The 5875-nt window shown below is 49.4% G+C and overlaps 1 protein-coding gene across 2 annotated transcripts in view; it reads left to right on the plus strand.

The window, feature by feature from the left end:
* Positions 1-5875, plus strand: part of Pacsin2 (protein kinase C and casein kinase substrate in neurons 2) — a 95803-nt gene that overhangs the window by 55992 nt on the left and 33936 nt on the right. The window lies entirely within an intron of this gene.

The raw sequence follows: 5875 nt of genomic DNA on the forward strand, positions 1-5875 counted from the left end.
GTCATGGGGCCTGAACTCTAGGCCTGGGCGCTGTCCCTCAACTCTTCAGCTCAGGACAAGCGCCTCTACCAGTTGAGCCACAGTGCCACTTCCAGCTTTTTCTGCTTATGTGGTGCTGAGGAATGGAACCCAGGGCCTCATGCATGCAAGGCAAGCACTCTACCACTGAGCCACCTTCCCAGCTAGCTTTTTTTTGTATGTGTGATTAATTGGAGATAAAGAGTATCACAGACTTTCCTGTCCAGGCTAGCTTCAAACCCTGATCTGCCAATGTATCTTGTATTACAGGTGTGAGCTATCAGCACCTGGCTTGATTGCCGCCTCCTCCTCCTCTTCCTCCTCCTCCTTTTTTTGAGGATCAAGACTGGGACCTGATGTTTTTGCTAATTGGCTAGCATTCTACCAACAGAGCCGCACCTCCAATCTCTTGATTGGTTCTTTAAAGAGAATGAGAAAATAAGTTTTGCTCTCAGCCTAAGAGACATTTGTGGTTAATACTGAGTTACTAGTCTTTCTTTCCTGAGTAATTAAAGAGATGTCAGTATATAGCCTTTGTGAATGAAAGTAAGGACAGTTTATTATTGTAATTGGTATTCTTTTCTAAAGCTCACATTTCTCTCTGCCACCACTTTAGCTGAAAAGATCTTATGTATCTGTATGAGTTTAAACAAATTAGGCAGGACCTGTTGTATAGCACCCATGTTATTCCCTTTCTAGGCAGGAAAGCAGACTGAACACAGATACTCAGGTAGTGATATGTACTTGGAAGTATAAAAAGAATTAAGAAGTGTGTAGCAGGCAGAGCCAGTAGTGGTGGGAGGTGATGTGGAAGACATGCAGGACTTTTTTGAGGAATGGCCAAGCTGGTGTGAGGCCACGCACTTCCCTCAGGGGGAAGAAAGTCAGAAATGAAGGGGAACGGCACATGCAGAGGCCTCAAGGCAGAGAGCCTAATACATTTCAGAAACAGCAAGTGGATCATTGTGCTGGAGAACAAAGCTGGCACAGAAGATAAGGGAAAATGGAGGGAACAGGTGGGGGGCCACCGGGCCAGGGGTGCCCTTGCATCAAAGGGAAGTAATTAGGATTTAACCCAGATGCAAGGAAGAAGGGAAGGAGAGGGGAGGATGGGGATTAAAGGAGGAGGGTGGGAGGGAGGGAGGGAAAGAAGGAGAGAGGAAGGGAGAGTAGGAGGAAGGGAAGTGATGATATGACTCGAATATTTCAAAGGTTGCCCCAAGAAGAAGAGAAGGTGGAAGTGAGGGTACCATTTTCTATTTTATCTAACATCAAGATTCTTTGAGGAAACATTAAATGAGTGCTTTCACCTAGTTTTGAAAATGTGGTTGTCAATACTACTTCTATCTGTTGGGAATTGCGATTGTGCGAAGTTTTTTGGGACATCATGTTAACGTTGTGTAAGTGCGTAGACCCTGCTTGTTAACAAGAATAACAATATGCTGCCTGCACAGCCCTGGTCATGTAGAACTCTGTAAAGTTTCTCAGCCAAGCCTGCAGCCGGAAGACCACGAAGCATGAGAAAGTCATCAAGTTTACCCCACACGGGGATTTCTGTGTGGGAAGATAGTTCCTCCTTCCCTCTTCACTGCCCCTGTTTCAGGGTAGGCAGCTGGTAAGCCCCCGAGTCGGGGGAGTCCCCTCCACCGGCCGCTCCTCCCCATGACATAAGGCTTGTGCTGTGTGGGACGCCCTCCTTGTGCTCAGGCTCCTCAGGATCCGCTTAGGGAGCCTGTGTCTTGCTCCCTGGGTGAAGAGCATCCTCAGCCATCCTCAGGGAAGGAGGCAGGGTTAGTTCTGTTTTCTAGAGAAGGAAATAGGCTCAGAGAGGCCAAGGTCACAGCCCCTGGTTATCTGGCTGCTAGGTGGCAGGACCAGCATTTTTTTCTTCTTTCTCTTGCATCTCATAGCCCACACATTCCAGGTGCTACGCCCTGCCTAGTACGACTGTGAACATGGCAGGTGTGGCTTCCCAAATCGGACACCTGGCAGGTGTTCCATGAATGCAGAATGGGTGAATGAATGCATGCAGGCCTGGTGGCATCCATGGGGAACTCTGGGGCTGGCCCAGTGTGTGGGAGTCCAGCTAGCATCCTGCCCCCATTAGCACCCCACCTTGCCCCTCTCTAGGCAGGCCAGTCACTTGTCTCTGCCTGTATCTCTCCCAGGAGGCAGCAAGGCCTGGGTTTGAATCCCAGCTTTATCACTTACTTGGCTGTGTGACCTAGGCAAGGGAAGTCAGCGCTCTTATGCTCTGTGTGATAATCGTAGCTGCCACATGGGGCAGCTAAATAAATAGCTCCTGATAGGTGCTTCGTAACTATTGACTTAGTAACTATTTCTGCTTTCTGGCAAGGGCAAGAACGGCCTCTTGCTCCAGCTCTGAGGACATTCTTGAATCCCTGCCACTCTTAGCATGGTAAGTTCTTGGTAAATGTTAGACAGAGGAAGGAAGGAGGTCTTTGAGGTAGAACCTGCTCAGAGGAGGGCCTGGCCATACCGGTGTTCAGTTGATAGCTCTGGGTCGGGCGCCGGCCTTGGGAGGCCATCAGAGCCAGCCCGTTTGGAACTGCAGTTAGTTTTCTGCACCGCTGTCTTGTGACCTTTCTTCCCAGTTGACCTAGGTTGGACATGTTTCCTTGTTCTACACTCGTCTTTTCCTAAAATATTCTCGGACTCACCTTGCAAAGCACCTAGCACCTCAACTTCCATTCTGTGGATAGGTAGTGACTTCCTTCACAGACTCTCAAAGAGAGAGGAACCCTTCCTTTTCAATTTACCCTGGGTAGCCTTCTGTCCTGTGCCTCTCCAGGGGTATTCATGTCCTTTTTTGGGTGTGTAACCTGCCCTTTACATGCAGATCTGGGATGTCAGATTGAGCACTTGCCCCTTTGACCGTCTCTAAGAGAGTTGCCAGCTATCTTGAACCACATGCTTGAACCACAGAGCCCCAGTGAAGGACAAACCTGGAAACCTGGGCAGCTGTGACCTTCCCTAGGCCTGGGACTGAGTGGGGATCTAAGCCTCTGCTGTCTGATGGAGGACCTGGCACCGTTGAGCAGGGGACTACAATGCGATGCTCTGCAGCCACTGCCAATCACAGGACTGGTGTAAACACTGGGAGAAATGCTTATTATGCAACTGAGAAGAGCAGACCTCAGGATGATTTGTTGGTTGTGATTCGAGTGAAGTCAGGCCGTAGATGGCGGGAGAAGAAAGGGCTGAGTAATGAGAACGGAGATCCGTGGCACACAGCCCGCGCTGGCTTTGACAGCTCCGTGGGGGCTGAACACACATTTGAACTTCAAACTGTCCTGGGCCCAGCTTGGTGTCAGGCTTTACAACAGACACATCTGACTGAGAGAGTGTGGGACTGTCACTGAGTGACAGAAGAAGTTCTTTGTCCAGGGTGCCAGTGGCTCACACCTGTAGTCACACCTACTCAAGAGGCTGATTTCTGATGATTGCCCTTTGAAGTCAGCTCAGGCAGAAAAGTCCATAAGACTTATTTCCAATTAATGCCCCTACCATCCCTAAAAAAGCTAGAAGCGAAGGTGTAGCTCAAGTGGTAGGGCGCCTGCCTTGAGCTTTCAAGAAAGCTAAGGGAAAGTGTCGAGGCCCTGAATTCAAACCTCAGTATGCTACCAAAAAAAAAAAAGGTTCGTCCCATAACCATCTCTTGGATAACAGTTTTTCTGAAGAAAGAGGAAGGCTATTCTACTGTGTTGAGTAAAATAAAATAACAGGTGTTTTCTCCCCTGTTCTTTTTAACTGGGCACTTTAGAATCTAAAACTCATTAGTTTCCAGGGAAATGGTTCCGGGCCCTAGTGGACTTCCTGAGCACCCCTCCCACTGCTTCTCCCCAGCTTGTCTGTCGTTTGCTGTGGACAGTTTCTACCCCAGGGTGGTTTGTAATCCTTGGCCAGCCCAACTTGGTTTTTAGGTGCTGATTTTCAAGTGACATGGTTTCCAGGGCAACCACAAGCCAAAAAGATACTTACTGTTCTTCAGTGTCTGAAGAAAGACTGGAAATAGGCTCCACCCTAACTGCCTAGGAGGGGCTGGGACTGGCTGGGCCGGGACCCTGGTGCCCCTCCCGCCTCCCGCGCCCCTGGCGCCCCTCCCCTTGAGGGGCAGCCTTTGCAACCCAGCCTCTTGCAGTGTACATACTGTTTCCCATTGTCGCATTAAGTGCACTACACAGTGTTCCAGAGCGATAAGTCACTTTATTTGCTGATCTCTTATCTCTTCCTTTGAGGAATGTTCACTTTTCCAGATGAAATCATTGGAAACAAAATAGGTTGTGCCAGATACTTGAGTTATTAAAACAAATGTATCTACTTTGCCAATGGTGCAGTGCACGCATTAGCACAGACCTTGCCCCCGAGCACCTAGTGAGGCGGCGGCTTGTGGTTAGAGAGGCAGAGGAGACTGTGTGGCTGTGTCCTTGTGTTATGTATACCTTTTTGGCCCAGAGAATAGCTGCTTCCGGTTTTTCTTTTTGGAATGGAGTAGAGGGATGGAGTGGGAGCTACAGGTACTTATGTAATGTGTCTTCTGTTTACTTGATAGCTGTTATCAGGCGTGAAGGGGAAGGAGGACGTTGTGCCAGTATTCCACTAGGGTCAAGTTAAACCTCCATGGCTTTGCAGGTTCAGGAATTGCTTTGAGTTTAGTGTTGACATTCGTCTGTGGCGGAAGTCCCCAGAATCAGAGACCTGGATCTGCTAGCTCTACCTGTCCTCTGCCTCTCAGAACACAGTGTGTTTGCAGCAAGCATCTTTGGAGAGCTGCCTGGGTGCCAACCTGGAGAATGTGTTCTCAAGAGAATGGAGAGTAAAGGGGAGTCATCTATACATTTTACACTTAGGGTTTTCTTGCTCTTAATTGCAGATTTGCTGAATATACACTTTTATAGGGGGTGGGGACAAATATGTCCATGCTGTTCCAGCCTTGTGTAACTGGAATTTTTTTTGGGGGGGGGTCCGGTCGTGGGGCCTGAACTCCGGGCCTGGGCGCTGTCCCTCAGCTCTTCAGCTCAAGGCTAGCGCTCTACCACTTGAGCCACAGCGCCACTTCTGTTTTTTTTTCTTTTTGCTTATGTGGTGCTGAGGAATTGAACCCAGGGCCTCATGCATGCAAAGCAAGCGCTCTACCACTGAGCCACCTTCCCAGTCCTGTAACTGGAATGTTAAAGCCTATGGTGGGAGCTGGCCTGTGGGATTTCCTGTTGTCCAGGTTTGATTGAAAGGCCTTGGTTATCAGTGCATGATTCTGACAGAAGAAGAGCATGGGTGATGGTTCAGGCAGTGGAGCTGGACCCTTCTGTATGCACTGGCAGCCTCCAGCTGTATGCGATGACCAGGAACCAAGCATGGCTGCAGCTGAGCGCTCCTGAAGGGCATGTGTACTGGATGGTTCCAAGTGTAGTCTCTGGAGTGACTCTGACGGCTGACCCCCAACACTGCACCTCTCATCCCTAGCTCAGTGCCCCTAGTGGGCAGAGCTTCTCTGCCACTGTGCTTTCTCCCAGCCAACCGTGTCTCCAGCGTGACGTGCAGTCTGCGCTCTGCTGCTGCCTTGTGTCTGCCTTGTTCCCTTCATCTATTCCCTGGACATTTGGGAAGAGGAGAGGAAATATATGGGAAATACATTTTCCTGCCTTGGTTTTTCCTGATATCCAGATAACGCATCACTCTCTCTTCCACCAAAGGTACATTTCAAAGTTGGTGTTTGGAGCTCAGTGCCATTTCAGTGAGTTCAGCGTCCCTTCTCCTCCTGTTTTCTTTTTTTTTTTCTTCTTTTTTTTGGGTCCGGTCATGGGGCCTGAACTCTGGGCCTGGGCGCTGTCCCTCA

Source organism: Dipodomys ordii, unplaced genomic scaffold (genome assembly GCF_000151885.1).
Source record: "Dipodomys ordii isolate 6190 unplaced genomic scaffold, Dord_2.0 Scaffold79, whole genome shotgun sequence".
NCBI classification, from domain to species: Eukaryota; Metazoa; Chordata; class Mammalia; order Rodentia; family Heteromyidae; genus Dipodomys; species Dipodomys ordii.